The sequence below is a fragment of the Macaca fascicularis genome, chromosome 7 (assembly GCF_037993035.2).
Source record: "Macaca fascicularis isolate 582-1 chromosome 7, T2T-MFA8v1.1".
NCBI lineage: Eukaryota > Metazoa > Chordata > Mammalia > Primates > Cercopithecidae > Macaca > Macaca fascicularis.
The window spans coordinates 36,376,434-36,398,293 of NC_088381.1; the positions used below are offsets into that span (position 1 = coordinate 36,376,434).

Sequence of the window (21,860 nt, forward strand, 5' to 3'; positions counted from 1 at the left end):
TGTATTACACTCCACTCTGCCAGTATTACCAAAGCTGGGACTTGGACTTTCAGTCACTCGGCAGGGGCCTTGAGGCTTTATTGAGCCTATGCTCACTCCTTCCATGAGCACACCCCATACCTGCAAGCTGGAGGCCCGCCATTCACTCATTCTTTCATCTAACAGATAATTATTTAACATCTATTAGATAGCAGGCTCATGCGTGGCACAGAGCATATGCAGGATACAGAGGTGAAAAAAACAAAATCCGTACTTTCAAGAGCACTCTGGAATGCAGAAGAAACCTGCCTTTCAATCAATAATCACAACACAGTGTGTGCCAAGAACAGCATTAAATGTATTCAGGATGAAGAGCTAACACAGAGATAGGAGTGGTTGGTAACATCAGGGAGGAAGGCAGGAAAGCCTTTCTAGAGAAATACAGCTTTTCTAACTATTTTCAAACTATTTGGATTTTGAAAACCAAATAGTTTGTCAGGAAAACAGTAAAGCTAGGGAGGAAGAAAGAACATTTGAGACAGAAGGAATGGCGCATCGGCTAGGCTCACAATCCTTCAACTTCTACCCCTCACTCCAAGGACAACTCACCATCCTGCCTCCTCTGGCCACCATGCTCTCCTTAATGAAATGGGGCCCCTGAACAGCACCAGAATAGACCACACCTTCCGCTTCTGTAGATTCAGTATTTTGATTCTTGGCCAAGCTTACAGGGGCCAGCAGTCCCTGCTACACAGCCAGACTGTCTCAGATTCTGTCCATGGTCCTGAATCATTCCTCCTCACCTGGTCCTTTAGTTGAGATCCCAATACGTGCTGCTTCCAAATTCACCTAGATTATGACCCCAAGGATGTCACTGAACACTTCCTGGATAAAGAACACTTCCTGGATGAAGAGAGGGACAGAAAGTAAACTGAACCTGGAGGATGATAAGATTTCCATGGGTGAGAGAGACAAATAATTTGAGGTGGCAGTGGGGGAGTGTGGAGGAGGTAAGTCCAGCCTTAGCACTGTGAGGGAGTGGTGTACTCCTCATTGAGCAGAATGAGAAGAAACTTAAAAGGTGAATATTTACATGGGAAATACACTATTTCAAACAGAAAGTTTCCAGGCAACCTGTCACATAAAGGCACAAAGGGCATGGTATATCCAAACAATCCCGAGCATGAGACCTTGCCCACCATGGGTCAGAGTCGAGCAACATTCTGAAGCTCCAATTTGTCCTAAGTGAACCACTGTGCAGAACTAATGAGGTCATCAATTTTTCTTCCAGCTAATGAACTCGTCAGAAAGGGCGTGATGTGGGAAGATGATGAGATGAGCAACCAAACCTGATTAAATAGTTTCATCTTCATCAAAGAATCAGACACAGAGCTGAGGCCCCATTATTCACTGGGAAGGGATAATTACATAGAAGAGCCTGCCATCAGAAACACCCCTCCCCTCACCCAACTGGCTCTGCTTCCTCAAGTACAGGGAGTGTGTTGGACCCAGGAACAAACACTCATTTAATTCAACAACTATTTACGGGCAGCTTGTTCCATGCCAGGTGTGGACCAAGAACAAAGAATGAAGATGAATAATACCTTGTCCTTGCCTTTAAGTAGTTTATGGTTGATGTAGTATGGAACAACAACTAACTGAAATATGCTATGGAATGTCCTCCCAGCATTTCAGACAAAGTGCTGTAGGCATAGAGGTGAGGAAGGGAGAAGAGAGAACCAGGGATGTTGTCTCATAGGTGGTCATCCTTGAGTTGGGCTTTAAAGATGAGTACGGATAGATGTGGTGGCTCACTCTTGTAATCCCAGCACTTAGGGAGGCCAAGATGAGAGGATCACTTGAGCACAGGGTTTTGAGACCAGCCTGGGTAACATAGGGCCTACGTTTTTGTACCCACTTTCTCTTTTGGTCATTTGGTTATAGCAGTTTAGCTTAACCTTAACTGATATAGAATTTGATACCATAGGTGAGGTGCTGCCATAACCCAAACCTAAAATAATAGCTACCACTTCTGTCATGCTTTATTCCTTTACTGTTCTTTGCTTTTTTTTTTTTTTTTTTTTTTTTTGAGAAAAAGTCTTGCTTTGTCACCCCAGCTGGAATGCAATGGTGTGATCTTGGTTCACTGTAACCTCTGCTCTGCCTCCCAGGTTCAAGCGATTCTCCTGCCCCAGCCTCCCAAGTAGCTGGGATGACAAGCGTGAGCCACCATGCCCAGCTAATTTTTGTATTTCTAGTAGTGACGGGGTTTTACCACGTTGGCCAGGCTGGTCTCAAACTCCTGACCCCAGGTGATCCACCCACCTTGGTCTCCCAAAGTGTTGGGATTACAGGCATGAGCCAAGCTTGTTGCTTTCTTAAAATGCATCATATTCTGCTTTGTAACATGTTTTTTGCTTCCTTGATGAACTCCACTACTAGACATTAAGTTATTTTAGGGTATGGACTGAGTCTTAGTTACTTCTTCATTCTTGCCACATCCAGCCTAGTGTCCTCAGATAATAGGCACTCAAAAAAGGTTTCTTGAATTGACTGTACTCAGAAGTCTTGAGACACTATATATTAGTCTAAATTCAATTTCCATTTAGGGAAGAAAAGTTATTTCCTCAAATACCTGTTTCCTCCAATGCCTAACATACTATGAGCCAGTAACTCTGATGTGCATTCATGGCATGATATTAGATTCTTGTGGCAAGGCATTACATCGCAAACATAAATTTACACAACTGTTCATTTAGCAAATACTCTTAGAACATATCCCATAATAGGTACTGGGAACCTCATATTGAACAAGCTGGGATGGGCCTTTGTCTTTGAGGAATCTATAATAGAGCCAGTCAGAAAGCCATCAAACCCATCACCAGTCATAATCAGTGATTGAGATGAGAGCCCATTATGGACCAGGCATCATGCCACAGAGACTGTGTGTTTGCTGGGATGTGGAGCGGGAAGTATCCAGAGATTGGTCACACACAGAGGTTGGCATCCAGTTGAAGATACAGGACATATTTTTAAAAGATAACTAATAAGCACCACATCCTCCTTACCAACCAGGAAATTAGTCATCAGGGATGCAGGTCTTTGGAGGTGGATTTCTTGCTAAGGCCAGGTAAGCCTGGAAGACTTTGTGAAAGTGGGAGGATTTGTTCTTGATCATGGCAAATGTCTAGGGCTTGGATATGTGGCGAAGACCAAGTAGGGGAGCATTCCAGGAAGTGAGAGAAAAATGTATGGTGAGTTTAAGAAAGAGAAAAAAGTCAGCTTTACAGGAGCAAAGGATTCACTCATTCTTTTTCTATTAATTCAGTGCTCACAATGTGCAAAGCCCTGGTAAGATGCCAGGAGGTCATCATATAGATATAAGATGTGGCCCCTGTTCCAGAAGAGTTAAAATCTAGACATGCTCAAAAAGAACCAGCAATCAAGGCAGTATTTCACCTTGTGTCATTCCATTCTTTGCTTTGAGTTAAATGAGGATGGAGAGTGTTATCTTCAGGAGACCACTCTTAAAAGGTACTTCTGCTTCCTGGGGATAAAGAGAGGACACCAAGGAGGCTGGTACCCACTGATTACTTTAGCCTGGTAGCCAGCTAATAGGACATTAGTGATGTTTAATAGAGAGAGGGGGTCTAGCTAGATATCCAGGGGCCAATAAGATGGATGGAGATCCCAAATTTCCTCCCTCTGCTCTACTCCTCCTAGAATTACTGGCTATCTCCTTCTTCTTTCTTGGATAGCTCTTCCTGCATTCTCCTTAGTCATCATGCAAAGAACTTAGAAGAATAGTTACTCTGGCGGCATTTCTCAGGGCAATTCCAGAGGGGATAATGAAATGTCAGATGAAATAATGAGTCATCTTAGTTCTGAAACTCCTCCTTTGAGGAGAAAAAAATTAATGAACACCCCAGTAAGACAGGAGCTGTCATGTATACAGAAAAACAAATCCCCTCATTTTCTGTGTTCTGTCTAGCCATTTTTGCCTCTCTCTGGGCAGGGTCAATTGATTGCCTGAAGGGGTATGTTTTGTGTTTGACCAATATATTAACTAATTTCATATACTTTAGGAGCCTGTAAAATTCTATTAATTTTCCTTGGCTCTTTATTTTCCTACTTAAATGTGGTTGGTTATTCCACAAGGAATTCATTATGTTTCTAAATTTTGATCAGAATTATTCTAGAATAACATACATTCTCATGGATGGCCTCCTGTGTCTTGAAGAGATCATTTTCTTGATTAGTCCCTTGACTCTCTTTCTGCAAGTCTGGCAGCATGGTTTATTGGCTTTGTAATATGAAGCTCTCACCATTAGGGACTGAGCTAAGATCACCAAACTGTTTCCCATACATCCTTAGTTGAGTGTTGAATCACAAAAGTAGTAGAAGGCCCAGCATGATATCTTCTCTGAAATGAGCAATCCCTTAATTAAACAGAAGTAAATAGAGGTTACAACGTGTTCCTTAATTAAATAGATGTAAATGCCCAATCTCTCTGCTTTCCACACACATCAATTTTGCACCATCTCATTTTGCTATTTGCCCAGTGGAAATGGAAATTCTGAGGCTCTGTGTTGGTCAAAATCTCCCAAGTGTGCTTGCCAGGCTGGGTGTTCAATCATGGATATTTACCTTCTGGTTTATAGAAATCTGCAGCTTATGTCTACTCTCCCTTCCTCTGGCATTGTGGGCTTAGGAATTGCTATGAGCCTGACATAACTGGACCATCAAAGTGCAGCAGCACTGCTTTTACCCTGCAAGGCATCTTGACTCCTGCCTTGGGAAAAACATACCTGGAGACACAAGGTGAAGGGTGTGGCATGGGCACGCTGATGTCAATACTGAACCCTCTGTACTGGCTGGTACTGGGAGACCCTGACAGTCACAATGCCTCATGCCTGCTGTTTTTCTTTACACCTAGTCTCAGATTTGGGCAAGTTTCTGCTGGGGACTGAATGTACATTTCATCAATATATTCCATGAATAGAATATATTCCATGAAAATAATTCATGGAACTCATGATGATTAATTTTATGTGCCAACTTGGCTAGGCTGTGGTGCCTAAACATTAGTCTAGATATTTCCGTGAAGGTATTTTGTTATTAACATTTACAATCAGTTGTCTTTGAGTAAAGAATATTACCCTAGATAATGTGGGTGGGCCTCATCCAATCAAGTCGAGACTTGAAAAGCAAAAACTGAGGTTTCCTGGAGAAGAAAAAATTTTGCCTCAGTATTGTAACATAGAAGTCCCATCTGAGTGTCTAGCCTGCTGGCCTGCACTATACATTTCAGACTTGCCAGCCCCTCAAATCACATAAGCCAGTTTTTCAAGATAAATCTCTATATACAAATGCTATTGGTACTGTTTCTCTGGAGAACGCTGACTGATACAGGATCTGTCTGAATAAGATGAGAACATTTTACTTGCAATTCAGAGAGTAGCCCAGTCCAATCACAGCTCGAAGCAAACTAACAGATGGTGCCCCTTAAAAGGCTAAGATGGGGTTAGGAGTGGGGTGGAGAGAAGAGAATCGCGTCTACACCTGTCAAAGTGGTGACTATCTTTAGATAGCTCTTGTTCTTGCTAGTTCTGGCAAGGCCAGCAACTTGCCATCCATGAATTGGATGGTGATCAGAGGACAGCAGTGGGTTAACAACACTTTGACTGAGTCAAACTGTTAATTGGAATAGAATCCATCTCAATTTATTCCTAGAAACAGTTCTGCTTTTCTGAGGCATTAGGAATAAATTGAGGTGGATCCTGTTCCAATTAGAATTTATGATTAAGACCATCATTGCAGAAGGACAAGCTAAGCAAAGCCACGAGCATTTGGAAATCGCATGACTGAAGGGTCTTAAGTAAAAAGGTTAGTTGCTGAGAAGAACGTCATAACGACCCACTCTCCTTGGTGATTTCTTCCCACTTCCTGAATTTCCGGCAAAGTGGCCGTCATTTGAAGGTTAGGTCAAGGAGCATTTTTCATTGAATCATAGGATTTCAGAGCTGGGAGGAACATTTTTTAAATGAGGAAACCAACCTCAGAGAGGAGAAATGACTTGCTCAACATGGACAACAACGAGGGCATCTATTTCCTCATCTTCCTGCAGGGCGATGGGTGTGCCCTCCACATCAGCCTCAGGAGCAAAAGGAGTCAAGTGTTGAAACAATTCTTGAATGGTCTCTGCTGTGTTCTCTAAAATCAGTGCTGAAGGGCCAACATGTATTTTTCACCTGTGACTACAGAATCAGTGGGTAAAAGGATCCTGTGCTAGGAACCTGGCTGTTAGGTTCAGTTCCTTCATTTGGAGGTTCAGTTCCATCATTTGGAGGAAAAATCATAAGCATTAGGACCTACCAGGCACCAAGCAGTCTAATAGCAATTTAGCAGACATTATCAGTACACCTAGTGTGTACCTAGTGCTGTGTTAAGTACTTTACAATAAATCTTTTCAACAACCCTATGAGGTAGGTCTTATTTTTATTTCCTAACTCATTACACAAAAGAAAATTGGGGCGCAGCGAAGTTAAATAACTCACCTGAAGGCACACAGAGAGAAAGTGATGTAGCTAAGACAGGAACCTGGGCAGTGTGGGGCCAGAGTCAGCACTCCCCTCCCGGCCCTGTTCCAGGCCAGCTCTCACTTACTCTTCACTTGTTTTTATCACTGTGGTAGTATTCTCACTGTTTCGCAGATTAAAAAAACCAAGGCTTAGGAAAATTGAAGAACTCGCTTGAGACAAACACACTGGACATTCTATGGGCAAATCCGTCCCCAGGTACTGTTGCTACACAGCTCACCATAAGCTGTCTTCTGGTCATCCTTCACCTCCCTCCTTCTCCCTGCCTGCACGCATGCCTTCGGCAAACTGATTTCTTGGATTAATCTTTGGATTAATGTTTCCAGGTAGATTAAAACCGGTTCTTCCTTTGCAGAGAGAGTAGGTGTTAGGGCCCACGTTTTATATGCTTCAGTCCTGAGGGCAATGCATGGAGGTCATTCTCTCCCACTAGCATTTTCCAAGCTCCCTTGAAAGCAATCATCTCGTTAAATACAAACTCCAGGACCTCATCTCAGAGTTGGGTAGTTCTAACTCCCTAGGATAAGCCTGGAAAGCGCCATGATTAACAAGTGTTCCCACATGGTTCTGTTCCTCAGGGAAATTTGGGAATACTGGATCAAATTGACCTTTTTGCTACCCTTCTAGCCTCCAAATTAAATAGCAGCACAGTGTCAGATAGACCCAGCTTTTAATGTGTGGGCTTTAGAAACACTTGATTTGGTCCCTGCACTATTGTTTACCAATGAAACATTCTCAGGTAATTTGTTTAGCCTATCAATACCTCAGTGTTCTCCTCTGTAAAATGGGAATAATAATGAAGTCTATCTCATGGTATTGTTCTGAGGAGTAGATGAGATAAAGCATATAAAGCTGCTAGTACGGCACCTGTCATAAAGGCAGAGATCAATACATGTAAAGTACTCTTTTATTATAGTTATTTCTTCCTAGTTTAGGGAATTTACATCCTGGAAGATTTAGTACCCTCAATTCTCAAAGGTGCAATTTCAGCCTTCAGCAGTAAGTTCAAGAACTAATTTGTGGGGCAAGGGCATAAGAGTCTTTAGGTAGCCCTGAAATCATCCCACACACTTCTTAGGAACAGGTGAAGCATGGGGGAGTGCACCTACACTCGAAACTGCAAGAGCTCCCACTTCTTCTGGGACACGGCTCACCTCCACAGGCCCTGTCTCATCTGAATCTGTCATAGTGACCTCAGTTCCTATGAGGACTCCAGTTAAATTTATCGATCTTAAAAAGCTCCCCCTCTGGGAGCAGAGACCCAGGAAGGACTGTCTGCTCTTGGCTCCTTATCCTCTACAACAGGGAAGAGCTGGGGTTTGAGCCTCTCCAGCAGGTCTCAGGTTTGGCTCAGTCAGAAGCATGAGCCCCATACTGAAACCTGTAAGGGGGCATGAGGGCAGGGACACACCCATGCATTCACTTCCATACTTGCTTTCTTTAGCTGCTGTGATGGGCTAGACCCTATGCTAGCTCTCTGGATACCTGCCCTTCTGGGGCTTACTGCCTCACAGGTGGGACAAATATGCAAGGGTCTTCCAGGGTGGGTGGTGAATGTAACTAGGGGGTAACCTCAGATGGCCTCAGAAGGTGTTTCCAATTCAGTCTTGAACCCTCAACGCAGCCCACAAGGGACTGGGTCACTTGGCACCTGCCGACTCTCACCAGCCATGTCATACACTGCTTTCCTACTTGCCAACTGCATACCAGCCACCAGGTTCTTCACTGTGCAGCAGACAGACCGAGGTCTTTTTTTTTTGTTTGCTTTGTTTTTTGTTTTTTGAGATGGAGTCTCACTCTGTCACCCAGGCTGGAATGCAATGGTGTGATCTTGGCTCACTGCAACCTCTGCCTCCAGGGTTCAAGAGATTCTTCTGACTCAGCCTCCTGAGTAGCTGGGACTACAGGTTCCCACAACCATGCCCGGCTAATTTTTGTATGTTTAGGAGAGATGGAATGTCACCATATTGGCCAGGCTGATCTCGAACTCCTGACCTCATGATCCACCCACCTCGGCCTCCCAAAGTGTGAGCCAATGCGCCCAGCCCAGACCGAACTCTTTTTAGGCTTGGGACCAGGCTCTGCTCCCAACCCTACACCCCTTTCATCTGGACATCTTCACGGTCTCCTTCCCAGGGAGTCCACCCTTGATCCCCAGACCAGGAGACTTAGGTCACCTTTATTGCATCCCCAGCACCTAGCATTGCACCTGGTGTATGTGGTACCAGCACCACATACATTCTTTTGCTAAATATAGAATAACTTGTCATTGATTCCCTCTTCCATTTTGTCCCACAGATACAGGCTACAGACATGCTGACATCTCTGCCATCACTAGAAAACTTTCCTCCTTCAGTAGAAAGCTATCTACTCCAAGTCGCCAACTTTTTGCCAAAAATCTCAGCAGATATTATGAAATTACAGATGTTCTCTTAGCACGAGCCAGCTCAAACTCTTAATTTGGGGTCAGGTTGCCTCCCCCTAATATAAATAATAAAACATGTCTTTGTAAGAAATAGTACCAGTTTTTTTGTTATTGGTTGTGGTGGTGTTTTTAACCATGAACCTTTTTCTTCACCCTACTCACTGGTGAGCTGGAGCCAATTATTAATGTTGAAGAATTTTGTGAGCTGATTGTAAGACCCAGACATTATTAGAAGCTATATAAATGCACAATTAAATAAATTACATCCAAAACAAATATAACAAATATTCAAAACTAATCACTTTCTATTTATTTTACTATTATCCATGCACTTGAGGTTATTTACATCTATCATACCTGTAGAGTGGGTGGACGTACTGTATAACGGTGTGCCTGCTTATCTCTTCCCAACTCCACATTTAGTGACATCATGTTGTCATTGTAACTTGAAATTGATAGAGTTGAAGCATAATACCAAGGAAGTCAGCAAACACGACAAACCAGAGCTTTTGAAAAAAATAATTTATTTTATTATTACTTTTTAGAGAGCTAGTTGTTAAGCATTTACCAACACACCATACCTCTACCCAAAGACAGGTAAGGTAAGTCCAAAATGCCAAACTTCTGCAGCAAAAATTCCAGCAGATGCTATGAAATTACAGGTGTTCTCAGCAGGTTGCAACCCAGTGGCAGAAACACATACACACACACACGCCCACACACACACACACACATGCGTGCGCGCACACACACGCACACATACAGAGTTAAGCACGACTCAGGGCAGACTGGCACGCATTAACAGAGCAGTGGACAGCCACAGAGAGGGGTGGCTAGAGTTAGGTCACCCTAGGACCTGATTGATTGGCCTTTTAGATCAGTCTTATTGTGGGACATAAGATGAAAAGGTTCACACAGGAAACCCTGAGCATTTGCTTTGCCACCCAATTTTTTGGATCTTGATTAATTAATAATTCAGAAAGATTCTTCAGGTAGGCACCAAGTTTCAGTCAGTCATCAATTCATATGCTTATCTTAAGGCAAGTTGGTTAACCTCTCTCTCTGTCAGATGGAGATCAATACGTACAGGTCAGACTGTCTGAATATATCAGAGAGCCTGGAATACCTCCAAAGATGGGTGCTGAGAACCAGGCACTCAACATGGTTAATAATAATAATTTAGCCTGTTCATTACTGGAGCTGAGTAGGATGTGTATTGATTTTTCTCCAAAAGATTAGCCAATTTGAAGCTGTAGTCCCCCCCAAACCAAGATAAAATATATAAATTGTATTTAAAATGCACAGGACTCATTTTTGTGGCTATAAAAAACAAGAAATTTAAAATTCTTAAAAGATGGGTGGGGGTGTACTAAGCCAGCCAAGCTGCTAGTGGCGGTATGCACAGTGATTTCTGAGGTTTGGGTTAAAGAGAATGCTCCCAGTTTTGTTCCCTACCACCAATCTTTTGTTTTAACTTTTATTAAATGTGAAGGTTTGTTACGTAGGTGAACTCGTGTTACAGGGGTTTGTTGGACAGATTATTTCATCACCCAGGTATTATTCCCAGTACCCAATAGTTATCTTTTCTGCTCCCTTCCCTCCTCCCACTTTCCTGCCTCAAGTAGACCCCAGTGTCTGTTGTTCCCTTCTTTGTGTCCATGAGTTCTCATCACTTAATTCCCACTTATAAGTGAGAACATGTGGTATTTGGTTTTCTGTTCCTGTATCAGTTTGCTGAGGATAATGGCCTCCAACTCCATCCATGTTCCTGCAAAATACATGATCTTGTTCTTTTTTTTTTGGAGACTGAGTCTCACTTGCTCGTCACCCAGGCTGGAGTGCAGGGGCACAATCTCGGCTCACTGCAACCTCTGTCTCCTGAGTTCAAGCGATTCTCCTGTCTCAGCCTCACAAGTAGGTAGGACTACAGGTGTGCAGCACCATGCCTGGCTAATTTTTGTATTTTCAGTAGAGGCAGGATTTCACCATACTGGCCACCAGGCTGGTCTTGAACTCTTGACCTCATGATCCACCCGCCTCAGCCTCCCAAAGTCCTGGGATTACAGGCATGAACCACTCCAGGCCAGATCTCATTCTTTTTTATGGCTGCATAGTATTGCATGCCCACCACCAATCTTAACGGATGGGGTTAGGGAAGCATGTCCTGGATTGCTTTGTTAAATTTTAAACAGTCTTATTTCAATTTAACCTATATATTTGTGTGTAGCATTTGTTTAAGAGAAAAAAATCCAGCCATTATCAGTTTTTAAATTATAGGCTGTGGTGGCAGGATTCCTTGAGTCCAAAAGAATGAGGCTTCAGTGAGCTATGACTGGGCCACTGCACTCCAGTCTGGGCAACAGAATGAGACCCTTTCTCTAAAATGTAGAATAATATCTGCCTGGTGTGGTGACTTACTCCTATAATCCCAGCACATTGGGAGACCGAAGTGGGAGGATCATGAGGTCAGGAGATTGAGACCACACTGGCCAACATGGTGAAACCCTTTCTTTACTAAAAATACAAAAGTTAGGCGAGTGTGGTAGTGGGTGCCTATAATGTCAGCTATTCAGGAGGCTGAGGCAGAAGAATTGCTTGAACCCGGGAGGCAGAGGTTGCAGTGAGCCGAGATCGCGCCACTGCACTCCAGCCTGGCGACAGAGCAATATTCCGTCAAAAACCAAAACCAAAACCAAAACCAAACCAAAACAAACAAAAAAGAACAATAAAATAATATCTACAGACCTATGTGTGTATCAAGGAGTGAAAGGAAGAAATATTAAGGGACAATGGAAGAGTAGGAGGAAAAGGAAAAGGGGACAAAGGGAGGGGAAGAGAGAAACGGACAGTGAGGAGGGAGGGATGGAGAGAGGAAGGGAAGGAAGGGCTGAAATAGTGGCAGAGAGTTGGCAGATGAGAAAGAATTCTGAAGCAAAGGAAAAGAGATGAAGAAAGGATTGGGGAGCAATCAAAGGTAAAGGCAGCGGCGGAAGAGAGACACGGCAGAACAAACAGAAGGTAGGGAGAGGAACCCTGAAATCAGCTTTGGGAGAAGCGCTTGGGCTAGACTCAAATCCCAGCTCTTCCACCTGCATCAGTTATTCTTCCACGGTCAGTCTCAGTTTTCTCACCTGTGAAATGGGCTTGAGAAAACCTACACGGCAGGCTTTCGATTGAAGTAGATGAGAGAAGATGTGTAAAGGCCAGTCTGGCGTGTCCACTCGAGAAATGTCAACACAAGGGTGTCAAGTGCAGGCATGGTTTCTGTTATCTCTTTTAAAGAACACAATTTCTTCACCTGGTCCTGGGTTTGGCCCAAGCATCCACCCACTGTAAAAGACAGCACCCTGCGGGGGTGCCAGGGCCTTTCCGCTGGTGAGCAAGGAGGATTCCTGTCGCTCCACCCGGTCCACCAGTCGGTTGTCAGCGTGCTGCGGAGACGCAGGCAGCCACCAATGAACTTTCCACAAAGACAGTTTGCTTCACACGGATCTCAATCCATAACCTTTACTGGTCTCTGTAGAGTCATTACGACCATTAGGCTGTGGACTCAGCACTGCTTTAGCTCTTAAGTTAATACAACTGAGACTTTTTTACTTTCCTATTGGGAAGGAACATGTGCAATTTTAGTGATTTCTTAGATCATTCCATAAGTAAATCAAATATTCTTTCAAGCCCAGTTATCAAAATTGTGTCCTTTGATACCACGTCTTCCATCAAACTGCAGTAATCCAGTTCAACACATTTTAAACCTCTGCTATCTCCTAATATCATCCCTACTAGACAGAGTAATTAAATTTGTACTTTTTTTTTACAAGTCGTACTCAATAAATCTGAATAAATTAACAACGCATTACTAAGACTGCTACATTAAATTTGCATAGTGCATTTAATGAATATGCAACTGCAAGTGAAAAGGTCTGCTACTGCGAACCTTCTACATTAGCATAACTACTTCCAGCATGTTTCTTAAATAATGCACTCATTTGCACATCACTGACTTGGCTAATTCTAACTTCAGTCAGGGTAGCCTTGTAATTAAGACTCTTGCTTTAATTTTTAATGAAGTTTATGTTACATCAATCCTGACAGTAATGAGAGGACATGGAAACAAAAAGGCTGCTAATAATTAAATTCACAAACCAGTTTGAGGGATAATAATTCCTGAGGAGAAATTACATGACTAATTATTAATTAAATATTCATACTATTGCACAGCCATCTCACTTAACTGCTCTTCTTGTTGGTAATAATATTGAGATGTGGATGCCTTTTGCCAACCATTCTGAGTTTAAGGTCTCTGGTTAATTTTAGTGCGCCATTAATCAATATGACACAAAAAATAAAATTGTTTTAATTGGTATCATTTTATTGTGTCTAAATATTACTACAGTTGGTTTAGTTTGTGGAGAATTAATCTAGTTAGTCGGTGCCTGTTTTATGGAAACATAAATCCAGTTTATATCCATAAACATCTAATGGCAGGACAACTTGACCTTTTTTTTTTGTAACATTACTGTTTACAGATAATTACACCAACTCTTTAAAAGGTTATTTAATAGCTTTGCATTCATCACAGTAAAATGAAAAACATGCAATATTCTTTAACTCCAGTGTGTTCTAAGGAGGTCTCTGAGACCCTCATTTACCCCTGCTGAAAAGTAAGCAATATTAATGTGTGGGTTTTTAGGAAATGTCTGAGAGCATTCTTTGAATGTGTACAAACAGATTTACATGTTTGGGTCTGGATCTTTAATGTCTAATTTGTAATTGACATGGGGGTGCGGTAAGGAAGAAAATATTTCCCTTTGTCACAACTTTTCATTGCTGGAAAACGAGAGGGTGGAGGCTTTATGATTCTGGATCTCAGAAATGGTATTAATTTCCCTACAAAACCCAGTAAACAAACATTACAAAACTGGAGAAATTACTATGATGAAGCCTAATTGGTTGCAATATTGACTGTAGACACTTTTTTTTCTCTTCCATTTCTAAGTGTTGTTTGGGAATCTACATTTATAATGGAGAAAGTCCCTATCTGTAGGCAAGTTTAGGACGAGAAAAGATCTACAATATTTAAATGGATAACATTAATCATTCAATTAGAACAGGTCATGAAATGTGTTGAAATCTCTGCTAAATTCAGGACAAGATGCTTTATGGAGACCATTTTGCAATATGCAAAATTAAATAGACGTAAGAAAAAACTCTTTTTGTCCTACAGGGGCATTTGGAAATTCTGAATCAGGGCAAATTTCAGTTCATTTTTCTAATCATTCAAACTAGTTGATTCATCAAAGTGAACCAACTCTATAACCATAAACCATGGGGGTAAGGATTCCCCTCAGCTACTTCTTGTCACTTTACTACAAACTGACAGGTTTGTAGGGCATTATTATTGGACCTGATGTGTATCAATTGCTCCCTTTTACTAAACCTTCAAAATCATTTTAACTTTTATTTTTTAGCTGCTCTCTTAAACTAACATCTGAAAGCAATTTGTAGAGACCACTCACCATGAAATAGTTCATTGCTGCAGGTCAGAGTAAAGATGTCACAGGAAGTCCTGGGTCCCTGGTCCTGCCTTTTGTTTCTTTCACCTGAGAAAAACCATCTATGTGTGAAACCCTCTGTGAGTAGCAGAAAACCTCCCTGGGGACTGGGCAAAGTGTAGACCACAGAAATGACTGGCCCTGCTGGCAGAAATCTGGGGTACTTGTTCTAGAGAAATCTGCAGAGTCCTACCTCTTTTCCCTTTCATGACCAGGAATGTGATGCACCTGCCCCACGGGGAGGACGTGGAGGAAAACGTTCATCACCAAAGAGACCCTCGCTAGCCTAAAGGACCCTATCATCTTCCTTTAGGGAAGCAGTCAGAGTGCCAGAAAAGGCTGGGGCTTGGAAGCCAAACACACCTAGGCTCTCATCTCCCTTGGCCTTAGTGAGTAGCTTATGTAGCTTCATCTCTCTGAACAGTAGTTTCCTTTTCTGACTGGGGATGATCATCTCCCCTTTGCAGATAGTTGTGAGAATTAGCCACACGTGCATAGAGCTTAGCATTGTGCCAGGCACAGGAGAGACCAGCACAAAAGGCCTGTAATTATTATCACTGTTATATCTCTCAAGGAAGAGCGTTGGAAGTTCTACCATTGGACAGTCATTCCTTTGAGATAAACACCACTGTCTCAAGGCTTTAAAAAATGCAAATTGTGTACTTTGAAAGGGATCCCGGATGAGGTCACTGTTATTCACCAAATTCTTAAGGTGAGTTATGTTCCAGTCCCCTTTTTCTGTAACAGGGTCATATAAGAGAATACTAGATAGGTGAATCAGAGTAGAGGGGGGTGGAGTGAAAGGGAAATGCTGAAATGGAAAAGGAGGATGTAGAAAGCCGAGGTGCAACTTGTGAGGAAAAAATGTTATATATGTCTGTACTGCTCAATCACCAATGTGTGGCACATGGAACTCCAAGGAAACAAAACCAAAACATGCTATGGATGTGGATTTCAAAGTTCTTGAATTTAAAACAAAAACTATTAAGGGCATGATGGCCGTGTGTCCCAATTTTTCTAGAACTGCTTAATTTTAGTTATTCTGCCCTGAATCTATCAGAATTTGGTTGGTTGAGGGAACAAGGTAGTCTATGTCATAGATTGTCATCATCTAAAGGTTCCTTTCATAATGGAGCTTCAGAAAGAAAGAGCACACTGTCTTCAGTAAACATTTAATGGGTGTCATCAGATATCTGGCTTAAATACCAAGTGCCCAAAGGATATACGTATAGCTTTTTCTCTCACCTCTCTTCTCCACGGTACATAGTAAATTGTCAGGAAAACACCCACATAGATCTTACCTATAGCCGTACTAGGTTGAAGTAGTTTGAGGAAAATTTTTGGTGTTTACATTCCCTGGTCCTTCTCTGGAAAGGTGTGGAAAAGTGAAACCTCAGATTGTGAGTTAAACAAATTCCATCACCTTCACTTTACCAGGTAACTTACCTGATCTTTCAGAGTCTCATGTAGAAAGGATGGAGACCACCATGCCCTCCAGGATGATGTTGAGGTTAAATTACATAAGGCTCGGGGGCACAGTAATTGTCCATAGCAATCCCTTTTCCCTATGCCAGAATCAAGCCAAAATCTCCTTCCGGCATGAGGACTAATGGCTGGAGAAGGGATTACATAGGTATTTCAAAGTTCTTGAGTCTAGTTCTGTAATATGACATTTACCATGGGTATTTGTGTGTGTGCTTTTTTTTTTTTAACCAGTCAATCCAGATTGTCGAGGTCAGTCCTTATTTCAATGCGGTAGACCAATAATCTGCCTAAATTGTTATAAAGATTAAATGAATTGGTATTTGTAAAACACAACAGAGTCTAGTACATAGCAAGTGGAAAAAAAGTGGTTAGAGCCTATCCTCTAGAAACCAATCCATTCTCCTCTGGCATTCCTCCTTCATTTGCCCATCACACTCCATTAGTCATAAATGGCAGACAAATATGCTATTTCTCACCTTCGTGGCTTTGCAAATGCTGTTTTTTATTTGGTTGGTTTTGGTTATTTGCCACGAGTAACTTTCCCTTTCCACTTGGTGGCCTATTAAACTCTTACTGATCCTTCAAAACCCAGCTAAGCAAACACTTCTTCCGGAAAGTCTTCCCTCATGTCTCCTTCCCTCATCATTTTCTTTTCTGTGCTTCCTCATAGTGTGCCCACACTTCTATTACACCTTACACACAATGCTATAATCTATTTATGTTCCTACCAGGGAAAGACTGCACATTCTGTTTGGACTCCCAACTCCTAAGACCTGCAGGGCACATATTGGCCTCCCCAGGTGTTTGTTGAATCAAATGGAACTCAGGTGACAAACAGCAATTCTATCATTATATATTTACATACCTGAAAATCAGAATTTCAATATACCTCTCATCATAATGCAGTATTTAAGGAGCAAAGTGTTTTTCTTGGTTTTGCTTTCTTTTTTTTTTTTTTTTTTTTTTTAATCAAGAGGCAAGAAAATGATGGTAATGAGATGAGAGTGGAAAAGTGAAAATGGAATGGAGATAGGAAGAGATAGGGAAGAAAGTGATTTGTGAATTATAAATAGCAATTTCCTACAGGTTAGGATCGATTCAGAATGAACTATTCATTGGCATTATCGATGGTTATTCTGTAACAAATCTAAAATTCCTGTCTGAATTTTAATTAAAAGAGCCACTTAATGTTCCAATTCAGTTGGCGCATAGGTACATTTTTTTTCACAGTTATAAAATTGTCTGTCAGGATGTTGAGAATTGCCTGAACTCAAGAGAGCTTCTGGGCTGAAATGTTGACATTCAAAGAACCAGAAGGGTGCTCGGTATGAAGTCAACAACCAGCAACATTTATAAATCAAAATACACAAAATGCACCGTAAATATCAGGCAAAATGTCCAAAAGGTAGACAGGTGGGTTATGCCCAAAGCAACTGACCAACCACGCCATCTTCAGAGCACCTTCAGCATGCCTGACACGTCATACCAGGAGGTTGCTCCTCTTCCTGAAGGGGCGAGAGTCTTCAGCAGCAAAGGCTTGTGAAGTCAACAGCTACTGCTGGAGTTTAGAAGTGACAGGGCAAATCGCTGAGGATATAGTACTCTTTGTCATCTTTTCTCCTAAAAAGGTCTTCACTGACCACCTCCCTTGAATTTGTTCTTAGCCTTCTCTTCTGTCAGGAGCAGCTGTTCGTAGCAGTTAAGAGCTCAGACTCCAGAGCAATCTTCCTCAGTTCAAATCCCATTTACAAGCTGTATGATCAAGGTCAAGTTACTGCATCTCCTTGTCTCATATCTAAGATATGAATTGTTAAGAGAAAAAAGTTAGAGAGTAATATTTTAGTATATAACATTTTTTAAATTGGAAAAAATACCCCTATATTCTTGTGAGAATAGAGAAAGAGTGGTAACATACAAATAATGTATTAACACGGATTATCTGGGTGGGGATGTAGGGGGAGGGAGGGAAGATATTTTCTTTACATCTAAAGAAAAAAGAATTTCTTTGAAGAACCCTAAAGAAAGGATTTATTAACATCCTTTAACTAGGTGTTAATATTTTCTTTATTTGCTTTGATGTTGCAAAAAATATCAAATAAAGTAAATACAAAGAATGGAAAGTTGATGGATTGATAGCTCTTCTCTTTCTAAGAAGGATTTTTGATAAACTAAAGGAAAAAATAGGAGTAGCATAGTGAAGTGAAGCTAGAGGCTAAATTAATACCAGGAATTTTCTGCAATAAACATGCATCACTCTCATAATATGAAAAAAATTGAAAGTGAATGAAAATTTCCTCCACCAAGTGATGCCACTCTCTACATTAATCTTATGTTTATTTTTAAGTCTGTATGAATTATAATAGCTTTTTTTTTTCCTCAAAGAAAATCTGGGAAATTCACAGCCATGTAAAAACAAGGAAAAAACATTTCACCCATGTCGATATTTTCCAAAGGCAATCACTGTTGACATTAGAATGTTTTCCTGTCTTAGGGATGCCCTCTCTCACCACTCCCATCCAACATAGGGCTGGAAGTTCTGGCCAGGACAATCAGGCAGGAGAAAGAAATAAAGCGTATTCAGTTACGAAAAGAGGAAGTCAAATTGTCCCTATTTGCAGGTGACATGATTGTATATTTAGAAAACCCCATTGTCTCAGCCCAAAATCTCCTTAAGCTGATAAGCAACTTCAGCAAAGTCTCAGGATACAAATTCAATGTGCAAAACTCACAAACATTCCTATACACCAATAACAGACAAACAGAACCAAATCATGAGTGAACTCCCGTTCACAATTGTTACAAAGAGAATAAAATACCTAGGAATCCAACTTACAAGGGATGCAAAGGACCTCTTCAAGGAGAACTACAAACCACTGCTCAACAAAATAAAAGAGAACACAAACAAATGAAAGAATATTCCATGCTCATGGATAGGAAGAATCAATATTGTGAAAATGGCGATACTACCCAAGATAATTTATAGATTCAATGCCATCCCCATCAAGCTATCAATGACTTGCTTCACAGAATAGGGAAAAACTACTTTAAAGTTCACATGGAACCAAAAAAAAAGAGCCTGCATTGCCAAGACAATCCTAAGCAAAAAGAACAAAGCTGGAGGCATCATGCTCCCTAACTTCAAACTATACTACAAGGCTACAGTAACCAAAACAGGATCGCACTGGTACCAAAACCAATGGAACAGAACAATATAGACCAATGGAACAAAACAGAGCCCTCAGAAATAATACCACACATCTACAACCATCTGATCTTTGACAAACCTGACAAAAACAAGAAATGGGGAAATGATTCCGTATTTAATAAATGGCGCTGGGAAAACTGGCTAGCCATACGTAGAAAGCCAAAACTGGATCCCTTCCTTACACCTTATACAAAAATTAATTCAAGATGGATTAAAGACTTAAATGTCAGACCTAAAACCATAAAAACCCTAGAAGAAAACCTAGGCAATACCATTCAGGACATAAGCATGGGCAAGGACTTCATGACTAACCCACCAAAAGCAACAAAAGCCAAAATAGACAAATGGGATCTAATTAAACTAAAGAGCTTCTGCACAGCAAAAGAAACTACCATCAGAGTGAACAGGCAACCTACAGAATAGGAGAAAAATTTTTACAAGCTACCCATCTGACAAAGGGCTAATATCCAGAATCTACAAAGAACTCAAACAAATTTACAAGAAAAAACAACCCCATCAAAAAGTGGGCAAAGGATATGAACAGACACTTCTCAAAAGAAGACATTTATGCAGCCAACAGACACATGAAAAAATGCTCATCATCACTGGCCATCAGAGAAATGCAAATCAAAACCAAACCATCTCACACCTGTTAGAATGGCGATCATTAATAAGTCAGGAAACAACAGGTGCTGGAGAGGATGTGGAGAAATAGGAACACTTTTACACTGTTGGTGGGACTGTAAACTAGTTCAATCATTGGGGAAGACAGTGTGGCGATTCCTCAAGGATCTAGAACTAGAAATACCATTTGACCCAGCCATCTGATTACTGGGTATATACCCAACGGATTATAAATCATGCTGCTATAAAGACACATGCACATGTATGTTGACTGTAGCACTATTCACAATAGCAAAGACTTGGAACCAATCCAAATGTCCATCAATGATAGACTGGATTAAGCAAATGTGACACATGTATACCATGGAATACTATGCAGCCATAAAAAAGGATGAGTTCATGTCCTTTGCAGGGACATGGATGCAGCTAGAAACCATCATTCTGAGCAAACTAACACAAGGACAGAAAACCAAACACCCCATGTTCTCACTCATGGGTGGCAATTGAGCAATGAGAACACCTAGACACAGGGTGGGGAACATCACACACCGGGGCCTGTCATGGGGTGGGGGGAGAGGGGAGGGATAGCATTAGGAGATATACCTAATGTAAATGATGAGTTAATGGGTGCAGCACACCAACATGGCACATGTATACATATGTAACAAACCTGCTGGTTGTGCACATGTACCCTAGAACTTAAAGTATAATAATAATTTAAAAAAATGTTTTCCTGTCTTTTCTTTTTCCTGGATGTACGTGGTTTTGATAATAATACTGTGACTTACATCGTACCAGTTAACTCCTGGTTCTTGGCTGTCTTTCTTTTCCAAGCAGCCTCAGCCCTCCTGGGGAATGGGAAGAAAAGGAAGATCAATCCATTCAATAGGCTGTTAACAATTGCTACAACCCCTGCCAGCTTATGTGGGAGGGGGCTTTTACAAAAGGTGCCTTCCAGGTGACAATTCCATGCATCTGACCAGTAAGGCCAGGTGCAGGGGAAAATATCTGATATGTTGCAACTAAACTAAGGGAGAAATGAAACAAAAGGTCTGCAGTCTCCTGGCACATATGTACACACTGTGTTCCGAGTTATAAAACTGTGTGTATGATGTTGGGAATCACCTGAACCCAGAAGTATCCTCATGTTCTTCTTAAGCAAGTAACCTCTGGAGCCTCAGTTTCCTCATCCATAAAGATAAGTGAATCTACGTTGCCCAATTCATAGAATTGTACAGAAGAATAAATTATATAACGTATGTAAAAGTACTAGGCAATTAGGAACTATTATTACTGTATTGTCATGATTTGCAAAATGAACAAGGAGCATGATTTCTTTGGACCTGGAAAACTAAGACTACCAAAGACAGGACCATTCTGAGAATTTAATCTTAGACTTATAAGTACTTTTTAGGGTAGAGAAGTAAATTTAAAAAAAAAAATACCATCCTCTGAAAAAGCAGGCATCGTCAGTTTTCCAGAAAACTTTTTCGAGCCTAAATTTACCTTTCCAGGTAAAAGAAGTAGAAAAGAAACTTGAGTGTGATGAAGCATTGGCCCAAAAGTCTTTCTTAAGAGTGACTTTATTAATTAAGTTAATTAGTTATAACAAATTGAACATTCTTAGTTGCTAATTACAAAAGCAGAGAGGGCTGCACTTGAAGATGGAGGAGCTGAGTAAAGCATGGTTTAAGGACTCAAAGATCGTTAGCACTGGATGGGATCTCAGAGAAGACTAAATGAAAAAGAAGGATCAGTAAAGGCGTAAAGTCGCTCACCCATAACTTTATTGCTCGTAGCAGCCCTGGCGATGCTTTCCTAAGGCTCATGCTTTGGTGTCCCGGTTTTGATTTCTGAGCAGGATCAGAAGAGAAAATAAGGTAAGGAGGAAAAAAAAGGGAAAAGTAGAAAAAAAGTCTGTTGACTGAAAAGACATCATTTCCATTACCCACCCCCACCAAATAATCTAACACATGCATAAATATGTCTCC

The 21,860-nt window shown here is 41.3% G+C and overlaps 1 long non-coding RNA gene across 5 annotated transcripts in view; it reads right to left on the minus strand.

Moving 5' to 3' along the window:
• Positions 1-9,673: 9,673 nt before the first annotated feature.
• The window catches only part of LOC135971816 (uncharacterized), a 221,288-nt gene continuing 209,101 nt past the window's right edge, over positions 9,674-21,860 (minus strand). For 2 of the 5 annotated variants that reach the window (XR_010588086.2, XR_010588085.2), the window contains exons 3-4: positions 20,658-20,717; positions 13,348-17,835 (exon numbers count right to left, since the gene is read on the minus strand). This is a non-coding gene — a long non-coding RNA (uncharacterized lncRNA). Of the gene's footprint in view, positions 12,605-13,347; positions 17,836-20,657; positions 20,718-21,860 lie in introns of those variants that run through there. The other 3 variants (XR_012415005.1, XR_012415006.1, XR_010588087.1) reach the window with 2 other exon arrangements.